The 26,029-nt window shown below is 37.7% G+C and overlaps 1 protein-coding gene and 1 pseudogene across 3 annotated transcripts in view; one reads left to right on the forward strand and one right to left on the reverse strand.

Moving 5' to 3' along the window:
• Dach1 (dachshund family transcription factor 1) overlaps nt 1-26,029 on the reverse strand; it is a 388,024-nt gene that overhangs the window by 333,453 nt on the left and 28,542 nt on the right. The window lies entirely within an intron of this gene.
• LOC148001090 (eukaryotic translation initiation factor 1 pseudogene) lies at nt 4,007-9,054 on the forward strand (annotated as a pseudogene). The gene has a single exon (XR_015638194.1). The product of XR_015638194.1 is annotated as a eukaryotic translation initiation factor 1 pseudogene (transcript).

Raw genomic sequence — 26,029 nt, forward strand, 5'->3', positions numbered from 1 at the left:
AAGAAGTGACACAAGTAATTTACCTCTAATTATAAATGTATGATTTTAATATTCACAATACATCACAGGGAATTAATCCCTATGTTTGAAAAAAAGTAAAATGCCTTATAAGAAGCCAATATTTGAATTCATGCTTAATGAATACCAAAAGCAAAGCTATTTTATGGTGCCACATTTGAAAAACAGGACATTTAGAAGTTATTTACCCATAGAGAAGGGGAGGGGGAGGAGTTAGGGGGAATGTTCCTCAGGAAACTGGGAAAGGGAATAACAATTGAAATGTAAATAAGAAATATCCAAGTTAATAAAGATGGGAAAAAAAGAACTATGTTATTTTACCTTATTTTATTTTGTGTGTGGGAAGAGGATAAGATGGTATAGGTTTTGTGTATATGCATGTGTTATGAGCATGTCTGCACATATGTACATGAACGTTTGGAGACAAGATGGCCGTGTCTCATGGCTTCTTCTATTGCTCAAATCTGAACCTGGAGCTTAGAACATCGGCAGGCTTGCCTGGGCAATGAACTCCAGGATCTGGTTGTTTCTGTTTCCTCAAATCTGGGGTTGTAAATACACACTACCAAAGCTGGCCTTTTATGTGGGTCCTGGGGATCCAAAAACAGATCCTCACATGGCCAGGCATTTTAGCAGCCAAGCCTCTCCCTAGCCCATCAACAGGATAATTTTAATATATGAAATTTGGATAAAAATAATTAACTTCAGTAAAGCAGTAAGTTGTAACACAGAGGACTGCATTTATGGGTGATTTGTTCACTTGAACACAGACTGTTTTCTGAGTGTACTTCATTCTTGAAGAATGTATTAAGTAGAAATAATAAAAACACATAGAGGTAAACTGAGGATTGCAAGGACTTACATTCTCAATAGGGAGAGTGCTATGAATCTGCTTGTAAAAGTGGTCAAGAAAAAATAAATTGATGGCTCTAATCTCCTTGGCACAATGATGTCTCAAAGCTCAGATAGTTTCAACTTCATTATTTTTAACAAAATGAACTATGATAGAGTTACCCAGCAAGTACACAGTACTATAAATTAAACTACAGTTTCAAAGCAGAAGCAGAAGTAGATTTTATGATGCAATACATTTTATGATGCCCTTGATTCCTTAATTTGTGTGTTTTGCTTAGTTGCTAATTCCCCACATACCATAATCTACAAAGGTTGTTGTCCTCAGTAGGACAGATTACCAGTGCTCCTGCTCAATGGGACAAATCAGCATAAAGAGAAAATCCACTCAAATAACAACCTATTTTAATAACTTCCTGTGAATAGTTAATAAACATTCACAGGAAGAAAATAGATTTCTTCTATACTTTTATACACATTCTATCCCTAGTTAGGTTTTCTGGTTATATTTTTAAAATGGAGAAATTGTCTCCTAATTTGTTTACCTGTCAAATGGAATGAATATGCAACTTTTGATCATGGCTTTTTTGATATTGTTTAATTACATGTAGAACCACTAAATGTTTTACTCAAGACTAGTCCTTGAGATTTAAATAAAACTACTACTGAAGAAACACTAAGATACTCTAAACTAGTTGTATAAACTATAAAATGGATAACTAGCATTTCATCAAAGAAATGTAAAACAGAAAAATATCGCCTGTGATTATATATAGTAGATTGATATAAAATAAGTTTGTATGAAACAAACTATTTCCTAAAATTAGTGTAATTCCAATATTCATTATATTTATCCAATAGAAACAAACATTCTCAGAGGCTACATTATCTCTCTATATCATTACTAGTAATTTACCATTGAATAATTTATTGTTTGGCATGTCAGACAGCATCTATCTTAAAAACAAAAATACATAGAGAAACTCTCCTAGAAGTAAATGAGTTCTTGGTTTTTTCATACAGGGTTTCTCTGTGTAGCCTTGGCTGTCCTAGAACTTACGCTGTAGATCAGGCTGGCCTTGAAATCAGAGCTCCTCCTGCACCTGTCTCCTGAAGTGCTGGGATTAAAAGCCTGCACTACCACACGAGGACCGAGAAGTAAATAGATTCAGTTCTATGAATTTAACGTTCTTCTTTTTATACTATACTTTTGCTCTGCATTCCACCAGGTTGCTCTGAAAATAATTACCATGGAGGAAACAGAAATGCTTGTGGTACGACATTTCAAACTCCAGTGAAAGTACTAAGTAACACCAACATGAGACTAGCAAATGTGTTATTGTTTGCATGACATGTTTTGAAGACTGGAAGTTATGATTTATTCTATTGAAATTTAAAACACTGTCCCCTTCATTACAAATGAGTCTTAGGCACTTTTAAATTAAACAAAGATGAACTAACGAGATTTTTATGCCACTCCTCTCATGCTTTGAATTTTTCTCTATTATAGGTGAAATCTTTCAAAAATGGACTTATAAATTATATTAAATTTCTTGCAGCTGTTTTAGATTGTGTTCTTTTTTGGATTTTTTTGATTTTTTTATTAACTTGAGTATTTCTTATATACATTTCGAATGTTATTCCCTTTCCCAGTTTACGGGACAACATCCCCCTAACGCCTCCCCTTATGGGTGTTCCCCTCCCCATCCTCCCCCCATTGCCGCCCTCCCCCCAACAATCTAGTACACTGGGGGTTCAGTCTTAGCAGGACCCACTGGTGCTCTTACTAGGATATTCATTGCTACCTATGAGGTCAGAGTCCAGGGTCAGTCCATGTATAGTCTTTAGGTAGTGGCTTAGTCCCTGGAAGCTCTGGTTGCTTGGCATTGTTGTACATATGGGGTCTCGAGCCCCTTCAAGGCCATCCAGTTTTTAAAACTTTACCCTTCATTTACAATTTATTGGCATTTTTCAATTGATTAAATTCTAGAGTTTATGCATGCTTAAATTTCAGGAAGAAAGCTATAAATTTGTGTGCATTTAAATAAAATATAGATTCAGCTTTAACTGGAACTGCCCCAATTGGCCTGTAATTCAGAAAACTGTCAAACACAAAGGGAAAGAGGGTCTCTAGGTCTTTCAGAAATCATGAAGTCGTTTCTTAATCTACACACAAGAGAATCAACAAAAACCAAGGTGGCATCAAAGGAATAGATCCTATTCAGGAAAAAAAAAACATAAAAAAAAAATGTTGCCATGGCAAAGTGAAAGGATCTACAGTGTTACCCAGCAGGCTGTTGGCATTCTTGTAAACAAATAAGTTAAGGGACGATTCTTGCCAGGAGGATTTAACGTGCACATTGAGCATATCTTGCACTTTGAAAGCCAAGTTAGCTTTCTAATATGCACAAGGCAAAGTGATCAGATTAATAAGAGAGCCAAAGAGAAATGCACCAAGGTCCAGCTGAAACATCAGCTGACCCTTCCCAAGAGGAGGCCTCTGGGAGAAATAAAAAATTAATTAATTAATTAATTAATTAACTAGAAATAGGAAACTGAGATGCTGGCGTGTATTCCTCTGGACATTAAAAGAAAGTCATTTATCCTTTTATCCAGTATCAACTGAATATTCCAAAATTGTTGCTCTCTACTGTCTCTTCTCACAGAACAAGCCACCATAATACATTCTCCTATACTGTACTTTCATTGCTTTATTTTTATTTTCCAAAATCATGTAGTGTAATCTGTAGTAGAAGAGAACTCCGTGGCAATTATGGGGCCACAAAGTAGTTGCAAACAACTTCCGAAATGAAGTAAGTGTTCCTTGAAGTCCATATTTAAATGGATTCAGCATTTAATATAATTCAAATCTGTACTGAGGTCTCCTTGGGATTCTTCCTTGCCAGAAGATGTTTGAGCTGTGCACCAGGTAAAGGGAGAAACCATACTGAGAACAGGCTGAGTCCCATCATGATTAGATGTATAGTTCCTAGATCAACATTGCCTAACCAGAGCTTCTTCTTTCTTCTTCTTCCTTCTTCTTCTTCTTCTTCTTCTTCTTCTTCTTCTTCTTCTTCTTCTTCTTCTTCTTCTTCTTCTTCTTCTTCTTCTTCTTCTTCTTCTTCTTCTTCTCCCTCTCCCTCTCCCTCTCCCTCTCCCTCTCCCTCTCCCTCTCCCTCTCCCTCTCCCTCTCCCTCTCCCTCTCCCTCTCCCTCTCCCTCTCCCTCTCCCTCTCCCTCTCCTCCTCCTCCTCCTCCTCCTCCTCCTCCTCCTCCTCCTCCTCCTCCTCCTCCTCCTCCTCCTCCTCCTCTTCTTCTTCTTCTTCTTCTTCTTCTTCTTCTTCTTCTTCTTCTTCTTCTTCTTCTTCTTTATCTTTATTAACTTGAGTATTTCTTATTTACATTTCGATTCTTATTCCCCTTCACGGTTTCCGGGCCAATATCCCCCTAACCCCTCCCCATCTCCTTCTATATGGGCTTCTCCTCCCCATCCTCCCCCCATTGCCACCCTCCCCCAACAATCACGTTCACTGGGGATTCAGTCTTGGCAGGACCAAGGGCTTTCCCTTCCACTGGTGCTCTTACTAGGCTATTCATTGCTACCTATAAGGTTGGAGCCCAGGGTCAGTCCATGTATAGTCTTTGGGTAGTGGCTTAGTCCCTGGAAGCTCTCTAACCAGAGCTTCTTAACGTTTCGCCACATGCAATCCTTTTTCTGAGAAATTCTTATATCACACTAAGTAGGCATATATGCAAATACATTGCACAAACTGAATTTTCCTGATAATAAATCACCAAAAAAAAATCTTTCAAAAGGATTCTTGGGGATGCTCATATCTTTACCAGTTAGAGACGGAGAATAACTATGCATGCTAATGAAAGAGGTTGATTTTTTTGCACAAATAATTAAGTCTTTCTGACAATCTGATACTGAAGGACATAGAGCACTTTCAAAACTTTTCAGAGTTCAATATTTTGTATATATGATCACCGATGTAGAGAATGCTGATTTGTACAATTGCTGAAATGTATTCAGAAGTTTCAAATAAATATAATAGAAGTCATTAATTCAAAATATCAAGAGCAAAATGAGCTCTAGAAACTGTACTTTATTATCACCTGTGCCATGTCTAAGTAACGACTGTGACCACATTTCTTTAGGAGAGACTGGAGTAAACCGAATCTGAAAGTACCTTAAGTTTACTCTTCGTAGCTATAACCACCTTATACAACTACAGTGTCAGACAATTTCCCACCTACCACTACAATTAATTGTTCAAAATGTTATGATCAGGTGGATGATCAATGCGGACCTATCATCCTCAAAATCCGACTCAAGCATCAGGCTCACGGTCCTCTGAAATCAACACGCATGCTCTCACCTCCATTTGCAGATACTTTTCTCATCTCTCCATCAGTACGTTTTCCTCTCTTCATTCTCAAGGAGAACTTACTCCTTTTCCTGCTCAAAGACAGTACAACTGGGAAAGAAAGGTAACCATAGCAAGCAAAAAAGTTCAAATACACATTATCGAGCTTTGGGGACGACTCTACTGATAAAAGCAATATCCTTGCCACCTGAGTGCAAACCTCCGATCCTTTGTAAATAAGAAAAGCCAAATGACAAGAACCTGTAAAGCCAGGACTCATACAGTGAAATAGGAGGCAGAGACAGGGGACTTGGAAACTCATTGGCCAGATAGCAGTAGGGCAGCAAACACAAGACAGACCTTGCATCCAAAGAGCACAAGGTTAAAAATAACCCCTCAGATTCATCCTTTGACATCTACACAAGAGTCCACTACCACACACATGCATGCACACTCAAACAAAAGTAATTACCGTCATGATATCATCTGAGCATTGTCCCCCAAGGTCACTGAACGTGTAGAATGTGATATATGAGAATATTCGATTAGAGTAACACACAAAAGACCAGACGACAAGTCCCATGAAACACGTTCAAGCAATATTTAAATAGATGGCCTTTTTACAATGGTAGTCCTAAGTCATGTATAGTTTATACTTTTAAAATTATAGTAAACATGAGATTATCTAATCCAGTGGTTTTATTTTTATGAAATATCTTTTAAATCTTACATAGAGGAAGGTATATATCCAATACAAAATGCCAGTTTGGGTTGGGACAGGGGAAGAATGAATGTTTGAATTCTGACCTGAGGAGCTCAGTTAAGGCGTCTCTCCATTTGCAGGTTATACTTGTGTACAAATAATTGCAATCAAAGGATTAGATCGATTTAAGTAATCACATTAATGGCTTATAATACTAACAGTCAACCAAACATGGCCTTCTCTGTTAACAAAAAATAAAATTAGTGATTTCATAATCTTTGTCTAGAAGGCCAAGTTATTCCAAACAGGAAAGCTAACTAAATAAATAAAAATTATATGGAGTAAATTGCGACCGTATTTTTTACAGGCTTATAAATTAGGTGTCTTGCTTAGATTAGTATTACAATAGGAAAATTAACATATTTTTGAGTAATTAATGTAGTCTTTATCTTATTATAAAGGCATATCTTTATCATTTGCTAATGTGTGTGTGTGTGTGTGCATGTGTATATGTATATGGCTGGCACAATGGGAGAATGTGGGAGACTGAAGTCTGAAATAACTCACAAAACATTGTTCAAATAAGATTATATTAATAACAAGAGTAAAAACCTAGCATCCACCACGTTGAACATAATTCAATACAACTAAAATTTCAAAACATTAAAGGAATGAAATTAGATTATAATGGACTCTTTAAATTAAATCAATGCAATTAAGAATATGATGAAGTATCCAGTTATCTGTTTTCTGAGCCTTTGAGAAGTGGAAATATTAATGGAACTATACAAGAAATTAGTGCTGACTAGATTAATTGTCATAGCAATTGTCATATTATAAATATGTCATTGGTGAACATTAGGCATGAAGATAATGCATATGTTATCAACATCACTTGAGCAAATCCTTGATTTCTAATGAAGTATCAACAAGTCTTTCTCATTTCCAACATTAGTGAACATTCAGACTCTCTTGGATGAAGATGCCGGAACTCTGTATGCTTATAGCATATGTTTTTGAAAGTTTACTGCCACTTCCTGTGATAAGTTGAGAGAAATTAAGCAGCAAAAATGCAACCTGAGGAAACTCCAACAGGAATGTAAACTAAACTGGTGGGGAGGTCTGTGGATGTCAATCAAGAACAAAATGCAACTGTCAAGCTTGCTTCCCTAACAAACTGTCACATCAACAATATGGAGTTAATGACGACAAATTAACTGTATACCAGATGCTTGACACTTTGTTATGACACTTAGCAAGCTAGTTGACATTTGGGGATCAAAGCTTCTTTAATTACACTTTGTATAACATGTGCAACCTTTATGCTAATGTCCAAATATTCCTTGGAGCAAGACTGTCCAAGTAATAGCATCCACAGGCTGTTTCCTAGGTGTGGGTTTGGGAGTGTTCATTTGGCTATAAAAAAACATGGGAAGAAACTGAATGAGAGCCAGGCTTCAATGCACAATGTTACTTGGCAGTACTGTGGCCTACAGTGACACTATTTCCTAATTTAGTGAATTGGTGAAGCACTTCCCCATCCTAGCAGACACAGTTTTGCGAAATACCACATTTTCAAAAAAGTCAATAATCAGGTTTATGTCCATTCATAAAAGACTGAAAAATATCAGAATTTAAAATAGCCGAGAATCATATTGAGGTGTAGATTTACTGAAAAGAGGTCCAAAATGCCTTTTGGAATGCTGCATTGAGGGATCATTTCCAGATTCATCTTCAAGGAAAAGGTTTGACATTTTCTCATGTAAAAAAGCTCAATACATGACATCAACAAAGTCCCCTGTATCAGGAATAACACTTAACTGAATTCCGAACCATGCAGGGAAGGTAAACCTTCCTATCAGTTCTCAACACAAACTCTCATTGACCAATTCTAAGATGGTTTTAGTTAAATTTAGAAGATAACCAAGAAATTAAAGAAACCACATATATTTTACTGAAACATTTGTGTGCTTATTAATAAATGGGAGTGATCAAGCCATGTATGTAACTGGGGTTTTCTTTAGCAAACTGACAGAGATCAAAAGAGTCTATTGTAAGGCACAGAAGCATCTGACACTTTTATTCTTTGTTTTTAGGAAATGTGTAAGCAAGTAGGGATAGATAGAAAAGAAAAATCTAATATTAGAACTGGGCATGGAATTGTTCTGTATGTCCGATCATTTTCTTCAGAAAACACAGACTATACCCCAGAGAAGAAAATGTGGAAAATCTCAGAGTCATGGACTAACTGTGTAATCCATCCCAGGATGCACCTATGTCCAGTACATTCTAGTACACTCCAGTACACTCTAGGACCTTCTAGTACATTCTAGTACACTCTAGTGCACTCTAGTACACTCCAGTGCACTCTAGTACACTCCAGTGCACTCTAGTATACTCCAGTACACTCTAGTACATTCTATTCTAGTAGACTCTAGTACATTCTAGTACACTCTAGTACACTCTAGTACATTCTAGTACACTCTAGTAATTCTAGTACACTCCAGTACAGTCTAGAACACTCTAGTGCACTCTAATACACTCTAGTACACTCCAGAGCAACTCTCTGGCCCTTTGCCATTTTTAAGACTCTCAGGAGGAGAGAAGTCTAAATATAGGGCTAGGTGACCACTGGATGTAGCCTTCTCAATGTTGATTGCTTTCTTAGAAAAGAACAGACCCCAGTCACTGAGCTGCTGCGTAGGACTCAGCTGCCTCCCTAATAGAGGCTCCTCGCTTCTTGATCCTCCTTCCCCTCACCCCCCACCGCCCGCCTTCTACCCCAGACCACTTCCACTAAGGAAAAGGAATCTTACCATATGTCCGCTATCCACAACCTCCACTCTTTCTACCCCTTTGCTGATTCAAGTAAGGATGATGACCTGCTTCCTGCTGGCACTGAGGATTATATCCTTAGAATAATTCAACAGAGAAACGGAAGAAACTATTGAAGGTGTTTAAGAAGAAATTTGCCTGCAATGGTACTGTAACTGAGCATCCAGAATATGGAGAAGTAATTCAGCTATAGAGTGACCAACGCGAGAACGTATGCCAGTTCCTGATAGAGATTGGATTGACTAAGGACCATCAGCTGAAGGTTCATGGAGTTTAAGTGCTTGTGGCTCTCTGAAGCTTAAGTGAGGATTTCCTTGCAATGAGTAGAATTTCCTTTCTGTCCCTTGTTACAAGTTTAAAAACCTCACAGCTTGTGTAATGCAATCACTTTGGGTCCACTTTTAACTTGGACTAGTGTAACCCCTTCATGCAATAAACTGAAAAAGAGCCAGAAAGAAGGAAAGAAGGAAAGAAAGAAAGAAAGAAAGAAAGAAAGAAAGAAAGAAAGAAAGAAAGAAGGAGGGAAGGGAAGGGAAGGGAAGGGAAGGGAAGGGAAGGGAAGGGAAGGGAAGGGAAAGGTGAAAGAAAAGAAAAGAAAAGTAAAAAGAAAAAGAACAGGCATTCTTGTAGCTATGACTGATGAAGGAACAAAGTCTTCGTGAACAATACTCCACCGGTTACCCTAGGACAATCTCCCTAAACTTGCAACAAGTATCTTTGAAATGGCAGGATGGCCTATTCTAAAGTGAATGGTGAGAACTCTGTATCATTGAAACAAAATTTCTTATGAGAACCAAATATAAAGCTTGGCCTTTGATAGTTTTGTGTTCACTCTGTATTGAAATTGTATTGGGTAATTAGAATTAAATATAATTAAATGTAATCTCTCTTGGTTGGGAAAAAAGGGTAAAAGGACACCCATGTGCCACGCCATGTTAACTTGGGCCACTACTCAAGTGGACACCAAAGCCCACAAGGAATGAAAAGATTTGGAGATAATTAATACAATAGTGAAATGTTGCTAAGGTAAGTGCAGGGTGGCCTGGTAGAGTCTTTGTGGTAAATGGCGCCAGCATGACATTATAATTGCTGGATGGGCAGAAAACATTGTAGAATCACATGGTGGAAGGTTGAAAAAAGGGGAAAATTGGTGGAAATGAGTTCTAATCAATTTCTTTTGTCTCTAGCTTTGCTGCAGGTGGGGTAAAAGAGGCAGGAAGAAACGTGGTGTCTGAATTCACGCTGACAGGTTCCAGTAAGGAATTTGGATTTCCTGTGGTTGGAGAGAGAAGTTATTCTTTATGGCAACCACTGTCATCGGAGCCATCATCTCTTCTTGTCTTTTCCACCTTATCACACCCTACTGGGTCATCTTCCTCTGCTCCTGCATGGCCATGAGCTTGCTAATGGCTCCGGTTAAATACTGCTAGGAAATAAAATCCCCAATACACTTTCTGTTATCAAAAATAAAATGTCAATGAAAGTCAAACATATCTGGTGGTAAAGTGGAGTGAGACCATTACTGTGTTGGTGAGCTGTCGTCAACCTGGTACAAAACCAGACAGACCTGGGGAGAAATTTCACCTGAGAGAGGACCTCCATAAGATTATCCTGTGGGCAAGTCTTCGGGCAATCCCCGATTAGTCATCGATGTGGGAAGATCTACCTCACTGTGGATAGTGCTACCGGTGGGAAGTTAGTATAAGAATGTATTCAAACCACGAAAAGCCATCAAATGAGCACCACTCATCCATAGTTTCTGCTTCGGTTCCATGTTCCTGCCTCGACTACGTACTTTGACTTCTTAAAGTGGCTAACAGTAAGCTCTCAGATGAAATAAACCCTTTCCTCCCTAAGTTGCTTTTGGCCATGGCGTTTATCACAGTGATAGAAAGCAAAAACGAACAACAATAAGGCTTATTGTTTTCTGGCTTTTTCTTTTGGTTTGGGCTTCTTTGTAGTTTTCTTGGGTTATTATTATTATCACTGGCATCATCATCATCATCATCATCACCACCACCACCACCATCATCATCATTTCTGTTCTGCATTGCGACAAAAATCTATGTTGACTAAGAACTCACCATAAAGTACACACCTTAAACTAACTGCCCTCTTGCCTCAAATTCAGGTGGAAACTGTTAGCATTACAGGTTTGCATCCCCACACCTGGCTCAGGTCATTTTAACTCTGATGCTGTCTTGTATCATTTAATCTACACATGTTTTCATTTTATGCTCCCATTCTAGTTTTCAAAATAGACCCATGGCCTGGTGTAGAATATAACCTTCTCAAATGCTGGCATCTGGAGGAGTTGGGTGATACAGGAAATCATTTTAAAAGTGCCACCAAAGGTGAGGAAAATCAGTATGGTGGCACCTGAATAGGCCAGGTCTGGAAGACTACCAGAGCACAGAGACAGGACAATTTCCACATCCTTAAAGTACAGAGACAAAATTTACACAAACAGACTTCCTTGCAAAAACCGTGTGGTTTTGAGGCAAAATGAAGTTTTTCCTCATAAAGGCATTGAGAAGGAAGGAGAGTAATGAACCTTAAGGCAGCCATTCTGCATTGTTTCCTCTCCTGATCTGCACCTTGCACTAACCATCAAGTACATACACACGCACCTGTGCAGAGGGGGGTGGCAGAGAGAGAGAGAGAGAGAGAGAGAGAGAGAGAGAGAGAGAGAGAGAGAGAGAGAGACTGGCCAGAGGAGGCCAATAACGTAGTGGGAGAGAGCTAAATGATAAGGATGCAGCTCATTGTTTATCTGATGTGCATGGAAAATATCCAGCATGAAGCCTAGCAAGTACCACAGGACCCTGGCTCTCTTTAACTTATATAACCCTGGATTGGAACGGGGACCCTCCAAATGTTTCTCAAGGCTACAACTATTACTACATATTTTGCTAGATTTGAGAAAGGAGAAGAGCCTTTCACCTTTCTGTACCTGTTTATCCTTCTGCAAGCAGAAATATCATTAGAGTGTAAAAAAGTCATTCTTCGTTCTTCATAGAAGAAGAGAAACTGGAAAGCATAAATGTTCTGTTTCATAAGTCCATGAATTAATAAGCATTAATTAATTCCTTACAAAATGTTGAGTGCTACCCTCACTAGTGAGTATCCAGCAGTGGAAGCAGCATACTTCCTTGTTTTAAAGGTTTCCATGCTGACTAGAAGACAAAACTGAGAAATAAAACAAGATCATTTCAGGTATTGGTATGCTAAAGGAACAATGTACGTAACTGGATCAAGAGGACTGAAGACAGGAGTTATGGGTGAACAAAACGGACTGCAAAGTGTACTAGAGGGTCCTATGCATCCCAGAACCTCACCATAGTACCAGTAAGTCAGAGATGTTATTCTATATTCAAGAGAGCTAAAACATGGTTATGCAGTTTTTCAGGACATGCATTAAATGAACCAAAAAGGCAAAAAATAGTAAATGACAAATTAATTAGTAAGTCATATTTTGGCCAGTGTCTTTTGTAGCTGGCCTCAAATTCACTAAATAGCCAAAGATGACCTTGAAATTTAGTCCTATTGTCTCTACCTTCTGGATATCAGATTACATCATGCCTGGTGGGTAAGCACTCTATCAAGTGAACACCATATCTAGCCCATAAATATGTGGTTTTCAAATAGAAATCCAACAAAAAGAACATACTCACCAGTAAAACCTAAAATTATCAACTCATTACCTTTATCCCACTATAATTTGCATATATATATATATATATATATATCATAGGATTATATTTTGCTCCCTAAATTTCCTAAAGGCTTACACCAATGGGAACACCAAAGGAAGAAGGGAGATGCATATGAGACCAGAGAAGGTCTTTCAAGCTTCAATTCTTGAACACTCATCACAGCACCAACCAAGCCTCCAATGAAATTTTCAAAGTGTGAGCCTCTATGTCAGATCCATCAAGAACAAGTTTTAAACATCTAAACAGAAGCTAGTAAGATGAGACAGTAGTTCTTGGTATCTGAATCTATTCATAACACCCCAGGGCAATAAGACATGCCCAACTCCAGGGGAAAAAAAGTGGGCATGGTGGATGTCTTTTGGACTCCCTGTCCAACGATGAAATGATGACTCTATTCAAGAGAGTTTACCCACATCTCCAACCTCCGATGTGTTGTAATGCAGTTTTTCTACTGTATAAGAATTGAAAAGTAGCTTAGTATTCTGTCTATAATCCCACTACTGAAAAGTTTCCATCCCCATTTAGTTGACAAAGATACTCAATATAGCCCCAGTTTTCAGTTGCAAATGACAGAAATAAATGGAGATGGCCTCAGTTTCCCTCCACAATCAGACTCTTTTTAGATTTAAATACAAAAAGCCTGTTAACTTTATCATAATTCCTTCAATTGAATATATTCTATTTCTGCACAATATTCTGCACAATTTTTAATTTTATTTAGAATGTTGCTAGGATCTGGAAATGCTGGCTGTCTTTCCTTTTGACATGTAGAGATGAACAGAGCCTGATCCACTTTATTTAAGTGAATAGAATAGAATTTCTCTCCTAAATATAGTCATCATAAGTATTAGGACTCCTAAAATCTCATTGCAAGAGTAACTGTATAATATTTCTCTTGGTAACTGCTAACCACATGGACTATAATAGTCTTCTTTTCCTCATTTAAATTTAAGCAAAATTTTATATATATATGTATGTAAAATAGGGAAACAAACATATTAATAAAATCTCACTATAAGTCTGTTTGTGAATTTTTCTTATCCATTATTAAAATATTCTCTTAAAGAAACTAATACAGAGTTTGGGGAAAGGTGTTTCTTCTCAACTTGTACTGAACAGCCATACTCACATCACAAAAGCTCTACAATTCACCTTGGAGAATATGGTATAAATTAACAGCTATCGAATACCTGAAACTCGGGCGTGGGGGAGTGACTTCTTTATAGTACTTACTTCCTCTGTAACAGATTTCTCAAATGAAGGCAAAGTGCAAGAAGGCCATTTTGCTGGCAGCCATTGCTCTTGGGCTTTCTTAAATCTCAGGTAGTTTACTATACAGAATGGATTGCACACTTCCAGAAAATGTCAATGGGTAAAAACAAAATACTCCTTGAATAAGGTTCACTCTTATGAGGACCTCTTGTACAGCTCTATGTTATGCAAAACATAATAGGTGGCATATGCTCAACCGAGACTGAATTTGAAATTAACCTGTCAGGGTAGACACCACAATTCAAAGGAAGGTTAAGATGTAAGGATGTCAATGTCTCTCAGATGAAGTAAATGAGTAAGAGGCTACTCAGGCCTATGTGATAGCAATAGGAAAAAAAAAGATAAGTAACAGAACAAACAAAAAGTTAATGATCTTGTTAGCCAAAATATAAAAGTTCTATGAAAATGTAAAGAACTTAAATGCTAACTTGGAAAACAATATGCTAATACTCCCCCCTCCCCGCCACATTCTTCTACACTACGGGGTCCAGACTTGGCAGGACCATTCTCTCCGAGAATATATTTTAAAATAAAGAAAAGTATGACCACAGAAGAGGTAACATGCCTTTTTATAATTTTATGTTGGCTGACTAGTACTCAATTTGTAAGAAAAATAAAATACTCAAGAATTATTTTTTCTAATTCTATACATATGCATAATTGAAGCAATACTCCTACTAATAAAACTTTCCCTGAAGTAAACAAGCAATTAAATACATAAGTAGAGTGTAGAATTATTTGACCTTTTGCTTCCAATTTTTAAAATCCAGGTCAAACGTGGAGATACTTTACTGTACCAAGAAAATGATTTTGTTTATTTCATGTATTATTACCAAAATCACACGATGAAATGTTCCTGGATGTTGCACTTTTTTCTAAAACTTGAGAAATCTAAGAAAGTTATTTAACATATTGTTCTACATGTATACAGAGGTCACATTCAACACACAGCTAAAAGAGACAGATGGCAGATAAAATTAGTGTGTTTCTTTACCATCAAAAGAGAATTTCAAGCCGAGTTACCAGAAGTGTTAAAAGTAAAAAATAAATACTTGTAGTGGCAACAGACATATATTATACTCAGTGTTTAATGGTAACATAAAGTGGTTTGCATTAGTAAACAAATGAAAGCTAATTTGAGTTGGAAAGGTTATTCATTCGGAGGTTTATACTAGCTTAAAAGGGGAAAAACCATTATTGAAATATATTTCCTTAAACAGGAGGACTAATTGTTTATCAGGATTTATATCAATAATAGCTTAAATTCATAGTTAAACTCCATTAATCTTATGGATGTCAAGGAGAGATCCCTTACCATTTTTTTCATTATGCAATAGTTGAAAATTGATCTGTTATTACATATCATGTAATAAAGCTATGCCACTATGTCATATATATATATATATATATGTGTGTGTGTGTATGTATATATATAACATATATATAAAATTTCAATATAGCATACTGAAACTTCCACATATGCTTACGTCTTCATTCCCAGTCTGACTTTGACTTTCATGGCTGTCTACAATGAGCCAAAACCCAAGCCCCACACATTAAATTATTAAACTTTATTTATCCCTATGAACATTCTGTATCACTATTAATATTATTTAAAAGAGGAATCAACTTAGACTCAGAAAAGGATACTCAAGGTTAACAAAGCTTTTCAAAATAAACAAACTAAAAAAGCTGCAATAGTTAGTAAAAAGGATGAGGAATTTTTCCTAATATTCTGAACACCTGACTGATAACTGAATAAGGAGAAGAAATGTAGACATATGCAATCACAGGAAATACACATCCATGTGCTGTGTATTATATATGGACAAAGACATAGCCTATATGTAGTAGCCAGTATGTAGAAGGATCTCAATAAATCTATTCAGCAAGAAAAAGAAATAAATGAGCCGGTGAGTAGCAAGGTGGAGAGAGCTCAGAGGGAGAGCACACACCCTTGTGCACCTGAGTTTTATTCAGTTTTTCTACACAGTCAACTAGAATTTCTCTTTCCTCCAAACTATGGGTTATTTTTTTAGTTTGTTTCTTGTAGATTGAGCCGAACTCTTTGCAGTCGCTAAGGTATTATTTCGATTACTACTTTAGCAAAAGACTTAGCTAACTCCTTACTTGAGGAGTGCTTTACACAATTGGAGGGAAGGGCTGCTCTGTGATGGTTTTGTTCTTTTCTTTCCTGAAGTCAGTAAAGTTATGGCTCTGTCCAAACACACGCAATGCCTTGGGCTCTGTAAGGCTGGTTCCAACATTTGTGTATTTTATTAACAGATGAATTTTACTACTATTACATTCAACTTACTTTGATTTTATATATATATATATATATATATTCATTCAAAGACTTCCTAATGAACTGAGCCTTAAATAAAGGAGGAGTTAATAAAAGAAAGACTTGAAAACTTATTGTTGATTGAAGTTCATTATTAATTTATTAATTTTATTCATAGTGAAATTGGAAAATTAAAAATAAAAAAATTTCAAGGAAGAAAGGGAAACATGACTTTTAAAGTATTGTTATGCGTGTGCTTTTTCTTTACTGTTCCACTTTTGAGTGCATTTTTAATTAGCATTATAAAGCAAGTCTGGAGAGATGGCTTCACAGCTAGAAGAACTTGACACACTTGCAGAGGACCCAGGCTCTATTCCCAGCACCCACACTTGGCAGTTCACAGATACCTACAACTCCAGTTCCAAGGTCTAATGCCCTCTTTGGGTTTTCTGTATTATTTAGCTCCCTCATTGGTTTATAAAATAAGTACTTTCTATAGCTTGACTTAGAAACCATTCCTGTGGCATACATTCACCCATATGAGAAAATTTGTGAATAGAGAGTGTTCACAAATTTAGAAAGCTATTCAGTCTCACCATGGACTAATTTTGTGGGAGTGGCATATACCTGTCTATGCACAGTTGCATTGCCTGTGTCAAGGCGGGAGGAAGATGTCAGATGTCTTGGTCTGTCTGTACCCTTTCCTCTTGGCGATAACCAGAAGCTAGACTGGCCGGCCACTGAGCTTCTAATACCTGCGGGCCTCAATCATGACAGTTTTGAGGTTACAGACACATCTGGAAGAGGCAGATTTTAAGTGAGTATTGTAGACCCAAACTCAGGATTTTAGGATTGTACAAGAGGTTTTGCCCAGGGGGACATCTCCACAGCCATAGATAACCTACTTTTAAATCTTATTTGTCCACCACTATATAAAAAGCTCTCTGTCCATTAGTAATATAGTACTACACTCTGTAATTGCATGCAGGAACTAATCACATTTTAAGATTTTGCTTATTTGTAATGAATTTTTTTCATAAACTGAATGATATACACATACATTATTTTGTTTCTAGCTCCACTGGTTTTACAACGTGTTTTCAAATTTCAACTGTGTATAGTACCAGTAGGTTTTCTTCCTTTTTGCCAATTCTACAGATGTATATAATTTTATTTATCTATTTATGAAGTTTTGCCACTGTGGATTATTTTGTTTGGGCTATTATAGGCAACAGTTCTGTGAAGAGTACAAGGCGAGGCTGGACTCTTGTCTGAGCACTTTGTTTCTGATTAACACCTAAAACGCACAAAAAGAGAGAGAAAGAAGCAGACAACTTGAATTTATATGTGGAATGTTATTTTACGCTATAATATTTCACCTCTGGGAAATAGCAGATCTGCCGAAAAGCTTCCTGAAGCCGCTACTCTGACATCTGGCAGCAGCACAGACAGCTGTACCCATGCACACGTAAAGCAGAAACATGGAAAGAATTAACACCCTGAGCCCACTGCCTTTGGCGTGTCAGTGCCGATCCCAAATGCTGCATAAAAACCAGACTCTTAAAGCATTCATTGAAATGTCAATTTGACTGCCTGATAGTAAATGAATCCTTTTATACCAACAAAACAATCTTCCACATAGTCTACATGCATGAATATAAAACATATTCCTCGATTTGATTGTTTTCTCTTGAAATCTTGATTCTTTACGACATATTTATGATTTAAAGACTAGCTTTGAGTTCTTCTACATGATTCTTAAATACACCAGTAGAAAAAAAGTTAAAGCACTCTTTTAGGGTCAGGATGTTGCCAATGGCTTGCCTCCATCATTCTGTTTCAAATAGTCATTGTCTAGGTTACACAAAACATGTATTTACTCTTAAGTCTGGACTCCTGCCATCCCATCCCACTGGATAGTGTCCTTTACAGTAGTCATACTGAAAACCTAGGCTCAAGCATCATCCAGGAAGACAGGTAACCTGCCTTTCCTCTCATTTCCACACTTGTACATGGCGTACCTGCAGGTTTGTTGTTCTGCCTTTGCTTTTTATGATTTTTTTTTCTTTGAGAAGGCACCTCTTTCCTACCACTATAGCACTGTACAATTGTTTACTCATAAAATTTAGTGAATCAAAATTTGACCAATCACATTTATTTGGACTTGCTATTTATATGCATTCTTCACCTTTAAAAGTACAAAGTTTAAATTACATTTTAATTTTCATATATATGAAAATATATTTGTGCACATACATATATGTGCAGAAAGAGAGAGTCAGAGGGAGAGAGTCAGAGAGAGAGAGAGAGGGAGAGAGAGAGAGAGAGAGAGAGAGGGAAGGAGAGAGAGAGAGAGAGAGAGAGAGAGAGAGAGAGAGAGAGAGAGAGAGAGAGTATTCCACAGCACAGCAGATCCTGGAGAAAAGAAAACGCTCCTTGTTTGCCATTTTCTCTTCAGTACCCAAAAGAGTACTTGACCAGGAAGGCATGCAGAACACATTGCCTGCTCAACTGAAGCTAACTGTTGGAATTCTCATTAACTGTGAGTGGGAAGAGAGCAACAGAAACCTTAAATTTAAATCTATGGATGCTTCACAATTAAACCTGTTCAATGCACCCAGAAGATATTTAGATTATTCTTACACAATGATTTCCAGGAAGGATTGTTATTCTCAGTTATTTTCGCAGGGATCAATTGTCCTGGTGTGCTGTACTGACTGTTACTGCTCGGCACAGGTTTTTACTATATAACCCAGCCCAGATTTGCTCAGAATTCTCAGTCCCCTCAGCTGCTGGAGTTTTAAGATTAGAAATTGGGCCACTATGCCCACTTAGATTCTCTTTTATAGTGTGAGTTAGGAGACATTTTTATTGGAAATAATGGAATAAATTACGTGGGAAGTTGTTAGATTTCAGACTCAAGGAAACAAGTCTACTTATCAGAGATCACTAGTCCCAACTTTCCCAAGCATAGGAAGTTTATAATACTTCTCTTCTGGGCTATACAGGCATGGCTAAATCTATAGCCTACTGATTTACAACTTGCTAAACCAGATCACCCCTTGTTATATAACATATCGGCTGCAGGAACTGAAAACTAATCATTACAGCATGGGCTTCATTAATTTGCCGAGCTCAGCCTTTGATGCCAAGCTGGCTAAAACCAAAATCAACTTGCAACTTAATTGGTAAGGCAGACTTGGGTTCCACACTAAGTTCAAACCTTGAGAAAACATTCACTCAACCAGGAAATGATTCCATAATAGCAGAAGTGCCAGCAGACCCGAAGAATGAGGCTAAGAGCAAGAGAGAGAAGACCACATCAAAAGCCTGTCAACGTACCATAAAAGAATAAGGTCGTTGACAGAACACTCCTTATTAAGTTAATAAAAACATTGGAGTCACCTTCAATGGGAAAGTGCCCTTTCTTCATTGATAATTTAATGTATGTCACTGATAATAAAACCTCAGACTGTGCCTACCAATTGAAATAGTGAGAGGGAAAAAAACAGGGGGGAAATCACAAATACGCAATTTATTGGGTTTTCCCGATATAAGGCATAGATTAAACAGAAAATCGTTCCTTAAGGAAAATTTTCTGTACTTTCGCATAAAAACTGGCAGCTGAAGTTTAGAGCAACTGCCTTGTATGGGAGCTGCTTGCAAAGAATGATGATATTCACTTCATTAAAGCAACGTTCACCTAATACTATCTGTATTTCATAATACTTGAGACAGCATCCGTTTAACTGTTTGGAGGTCCGGCAACCTAGGTAAGTGAATTAGGGGGGTCTGTCACCACTCACACAAGTCTCTGCTATCTTCAGCTCCTAGCAAGGCCATTTTTCCTCTACATACTGAAGGGGTACAGTAGGCTCATGGGAAAAGCACTAAAAATAAAACCGCTCGCTAATATCACTTGCTCTGCTCTGCCTTCTGAGTGAAAGCTTCTGAGGAGGACTTCAGCCCTGAGGATGGCAAAACCAGGGTCCTTCAAAAGTCCTAAGCCGAATCTCAGGCTGACAGGCAGGCGGCAGGCAGTGGGAAGAGCAAATCTTTAGCCTCTGAGAAACTGACATTTCTCCATTCACTTGGAAATTAAGCCCTTTGTACGTACAGCATCTACATCCAAATTTAATGTGTCTAATTAAGAAAGCAGGCCTGTTAACACTGAAATCTTTAGATTTTGAAAACTATAAGCTGTACTTTGTAGCTTTAAAACTCTTATTTGAATACACTATCTACAGAACAAGTAGTTCTTGTGTGTTGGAATGTTTTTTCTTCAGGGATGTGTTAACTGCCTTAGGGAAGGTTTGGAAGTACACTGTGCCTTTTTAGCCAATCAATTCCCTCTTTTGTATTATTTCTTGTAGTTTTGAAATTTTAAAATTATGACAACATTTCTCTTTCCTCCCTCCAAATCCTCTTCTTGCTCTCTTCCAAGTTCCATCAATTTTCTCTCGACACAGGTCATGCCAAGGGACCATCTCTTCCTCTTCCTCTCTTAGGCTGTGTGGTCTAGGTTCACATCAGTATTTCCTATTTGTGAAAGTCACTACTGCCATTCTTGTAAATATTGTCCTCTTTCCAGTACCATCCTGCACTGGCTGGTTTTGTGTATCAACTTGACACAGCTGGAGTTATCACAGAGAAGGGAGCCTCCCTTGAGGAAATGCCTTCATGAGATCCAGCTGTAAAGCATTTTCTCAATTAATGATCAAGCCGGGAGGGTTCAGCCCATTGTGGGTGGTGCCATCCCTAAGCTAGTAGTCCTCAATTCTATTTAAACAAAAAAGCAAGCCGAGTAAACCAGGGGAAACAATTCAGTATGCAACACCCCTCTATGGCCTCTGCATCAGTTCCTGCTTCTAAGTTCCTGCCCTCTGTGAGTTCCTGTCCTGACTTCCTTTGGTGATGAACAGCAATGCGAAAGTGTAAGCTGAATAAACCCTTTCCTCCCCAACTTGCTTCTTGGTCAAGATGTTTTTTGCAGGAATGCAAACCCTGACTAATACACCTCCCATGTAAAGCTATTTAAATACCGTGCTCTAAATCAGGAGTTTATTTACAATGTTGAACAGAATTGTCTAATCTGACATTCAGTATACATTAACATATTATAGCTAAAAATCAACCTGCATTGGGTCCTTAAATGTTTTAACTTACACGTTTAGGAAAATTTCTACATAGTGGGGTAATTTGAGTAGTTGGGGGGCTGATAAGTCAAATATAATCTGCATCGATAAACCACAGGAGAGAAATGAAAATATAATTCATAGTTAGGTTTGGTAACACGTGTGTGTTTAAGTAAATACAGCATAGTCTTCTGGGGAAAGAAATGAAATCCTACTTAGGAACTTACTTTTCGCAGGTGTAATAAAATGACCTTAATTTGAAAGCCAAATTTGACAGCACTTCTTCTCATTTGAATGAATTGCTTATAGAAGAGAACATTAGAGCAACTGTGTCCTCACCTAGACAAATGCTAGAAATATGATTAACAAATCCAAACAAAATTCAACTGTTTCATGTATTTAGTTTTGTCTAAATACCAAGCTTTGGTTTCTTTGTACTCTAAGCAAGACATTTCAGTTTGTTTACCCGTTATCTGCAAGCCCCTTCCCCCATGCAGGATCCACCATGGTAATAGTCTTTTCATCAAAGCCTAATGGTTTGTTTCAAATAATCAAAGTAGTGTTTACACCACTGTCCTCAGGAGCAGCCATTTTGCCTCCCAGAGAGAGCAGTATGGTGCATAGTGTTGTCAGAAGTGATAAATCACAGTAAGCACATTTGTTTTCCTACCTTAACCAGGCTATTCAGTGTCACTAAGAGAAACACGTGTTGGCATTTGCACTTACCTACTTTCCTTCTGAGAGCACCTAGTAATAAAGATTGCAAAATGTGTGTGTGTGTGTGTGTGTGTGTGTGTGTGTGTGTGTGTGTGTGTGTGTAACAAATGCCTATATGCAGCTCTTAGCCAAAGAAGGACTGCCAGTGTTACCTGTGGTTTGCTATGGACTGAGGGGAACTCTTTACCTAGTCAGGGAGCATAGAAGGAGAGGAGTTGTTCTGCCTCTACTCTTAGGAAATCAAAGTAGCTTCCCCTTCTCAAACAACCATATACTTTAAGTAAAGACATTAATTTATATTTTAGTTCCACAGCATGAAAAAATATGTCTATATCCTTGACAGAGTAAGAACTGGCCTGAAAGGTTGAAATCAAATATATGGTTTTAAAAAAATATATTTATTAACAGTTTGAGAACTTCATACTTCTATTGACAACATTCTCTCAACTGCAGAATGAAGATAGTATGAACTACTGTAAAAAAAAAATGGTATCCTTGACTTGGTCATTCTTGATGTTCCATTGGCCATCAGGTCTTGTATTATTTTAGCCAATGCCAGTTTATAAAAATAAAGTAGTGTGCCCCACGAACTTAAATTCATAGTACCATTTGAACTCGCCCGCATATCCAGATTCCCGTTCACGCAATAGCACCTTGAGCAGCCCTGGAGATAGCAAATGGCAAAGAGACCCAGGGAAGCCAGCCTACACCCCTGCTTAGGCATATAAAAAAGAAGAAGCAAAGAGAAACTGACAGGTGGAAAACAAACTGAGATGAATTAAAGACCCACTATGTTTAACCGACCAGGCTAATATCCTCCGGGAGACAGAATTCCCTTCACGTTCATCTCTGCTCAGGAAAGTGAACCAGTGAGAGAGACCATGGGATCTATGACTCCTTAAGGGAAACAGAAGAGAAACCAGACAAACAGCCTGCGAAGCTCTGTTCAGGCCTGGCAGGAAGAGAAGTGCTGTAAACTCCACTGTACTAACTTTTGGGTGTGGAAATAGCATGAAGCATGCCCTTAGCAGTATTTCCTTACTCTGTCTCTCTCTACTAATGACTGCTCCTTAACAATCGGCGTTCAGTCGATAGCTCGAGACTGATAGTACTTATCTCCGGGTGTCAGCGCAGTTCCCCAGAAACAAACTGACAGGGCAAAGGTGCTAACTTGAGGAACAAAAGCTATTTCAGGGCTAAAACTCCAAATTACGGCTCCATAAATATGTGGAGATCAAATAGTGTTGGATAAGTTTAGTTTTGAGTGATAAAGTGATGGGATAAAGCTAAAACCTTTTTTGCCCTCCACACAGGAGTTTCTAAGGTCAAATCAAGAAGAAGGGATGTTTAGGACAGCATCAAATCAAGCTTTCCTTCAAAATTTCAATGCTATTTCTTCAATGTTCAGTCTAATTTAGAGAAATTCTGGCTTCCTTAGGATTCTAAAGATGACATCTTTTGTTAGCTTTCTTTTTTTTTTTTTTTTTTTTTTTGGTTCTTTTTTTCAGAGCTGGGGACCGAACCCAGGGCCTTGTGCTTCCTAGGTAAGCGCTCTACCACTGAGCTAAATCCCCAGCCCCTGTTAGCTTTCTTGACATTGAATCTGAAATATTCAGTGAGTATCCATTTTATTTTAATACTATTATAGAAAAATAAATGCACAAATTAATTTAAGATATATTTTAAAAATTATTTAAGATCCACAAAACTTAAAACTCTGGCAGTTACTCAATGGAGAATTATTGCCTCTTAATGTTCACTTTATATAAATGTGTGTTTTCTGTCACTGAATCACTCCCGCTGAAAGCAATCCTAACAAAACATGTTACAGAGAGGGCGCCCCACATTGTTGATGTATACCTGACACAAAGTTAATTTTCTGATTCTGTAAGAGACCCCCTTCACATGAACAGTTTAATAATCTACCACCAAATAATGATTAATTTTCTACCACCAAGCCACATCCTGAGATTGCTCCCAAATGTTCAGTTTAATTTAAGTACTTTCTGATTCATGAACCAGGGGATAACATTCAGCTATAAAAGGTAATCCAATCCTAACAGGGCCTTAACCCCCATAATCTACACTTCAATAGCAAAGAAACTGTATAGTTTTGAAACTGTAATCAAGATTTTTTTTTTCAAACACACACTAGAGCTGTCCTTTGCTCCTGTTTCTTATTAGATTACAATAAAATGACCATGCTCTCTTTATGGTGGGAACAGAGCGACCCTGGGGTGATTTATAATCTTGTGAAACCCTGTCCACACCGCTGACCAGACTTTTTTTGAGGTCACTATCTGTTTCTTCAACTGATGTCTCCCTGCTGTGATAACACTGTTGGAGAGCTGTCAGCACACAAGAATTTCTCAGGCTATGTATTGTCTTTGAACACATTTCGTGTGTTATTTCTATTGAGAAGCATTTGTGTGCTGGGTGTTTAGACAGTAAAGGATCTCCCTACAATTTCCCAGTCTACGTGCTCACAAAGGGAAGACAACTAAATAGGAATAAATGAAGTAGACCTCTTATTAATAAAGTGGAATATTTATTTTCTCTAAATGATTAGCATTGCTTTTGAATACCAAGAAGTAACAACTCATTATTAAAATGGAAATATTGTTGTTTCTAATAAAGGAATAATGTGACTCCTACATGTTAAATATTGTCTAAAGGAAGTAGTGGCCAAAATGCCTGGGACTCACACAAACATAGGAAATAAGCTTTAGGGGTTCCATGGGTGTAAGTAGAGAATCTGTAAGATGTCTATGTACTAATTTTATATAAAAAATGTCAATGTATAGTCTTGCCAAAAAGTCGGTAAATGTGTAAAGTGTGTTCAGTTTTTAACAACGAGAAAATGATCCTTAAAATTCAAGTTGACCACAGAGTTAACATTAAATCTTTTTTTTTTCTTTTTATAATAGAATATCAAATGGTTGGCCTTAAGCTATTTAAGGTCTCAAACTAAGACATCTTCTGCTACTGGAAAAATAAAGACGTTGAGAGCAGAGTATTCCAACTGCTGTGGTCCGTAGAATCCTGTCTATCATTTTGCTTACTCTCATTTCAATATTTTGTTAAGTGAGGTGAGCAAACACTGAAAGGCTTTATGTTGATGCTAATAAATGGCCTGCTAGTTCTAAAAAGGCAAGAAGTGTTTCCCCTTTCTCAGAGCAAGAAGTCAATTAAGGAAAACAACCTGACTCCTTTCCTTCCTTCCTTCCTTCCTTCCTTCCTTCCTTTTTTCCTTCCTTCCTTCCTCCCTTCCTTCCTTCCTCCCTTCCTTCCTTCCTTCCTTCCTTCCTTCTTTCCTTCCTTCTTTCTTTCCTTCCTTCCTTCCTTCCTTCCTTCCTTCTTTCCTTCTTTCTTTCCTTCCTTCCTTCTTTCCTTTGCTTCCTTCCTTTCTTTCTTCCCTGCTTTCCTGCTTCCTTTCATTCCTCCCTCTTTCTTCCTTTCTTTTACTTTAGAAAGAAATAAAGTCCATGTGGCTTTTGAAATAATACAAAAGATTGTCCATATCCCCTTCAGACAGCTCTTAGATCTATATGAAAAACGGTTTTGAGAGCTAGGAGAAAGGAAAATATTTATTTTTTAAAAAAGAGAGAGCAGGGATGTAAATGAAGTCAGAACAGCAGATCTGTCTGTAAGACGTGGGTCAGGAGCATTGGAGGCTGGCCCTAAGTGGTGTCTACACCCAGACTTGCCGAGTGGGCCTTGGACAGGGGTCACTTTCAAATTAGACACAGGGCCAGATTATTTAGAGAGGTACATTGTATGCTCCAGGTTTTAGAGGTGTTATTTTATCTTCCAGAGTTTAGAAAACAAAGGCCCAACTTTTACTTTCTATGTCTGAGAAGAAAATATAATTTTATTTGATGATTTCATGAATCTGACTTATGTCTACTAACATAGAGTATAATTAGAGTTATAGTAAAAGGCAATGATGATAAGATTAGCACTGGGGTTTGCAAACCCATTTGGTAATATATCTATTTTTTTTAAATATCTGTGGTTTAGATGAAAGTGAGGATATTTAAATTTAACAAGCACAGCTCAGAGCTCTCTTCAGTTCTTTGGCTGAGCTATAAAATCTGGGCTTTACAAACCTTTAGGTCTTTCAGA

This window comes from Rattus norvegicus, chromosome 15 (genome assembly GCF_021556685.1).
Source record: "Rattus norvegicus strain SHRSP/BbbUtx chromosome 15, alternate assembly SHRSP_T2T, whole genome shotgun sequence".
NCBI lineage: Eukaryota > Metazoa > Chordata > Mammalia > Rodentia > Muridae > Rattus > Rattus norvegicus.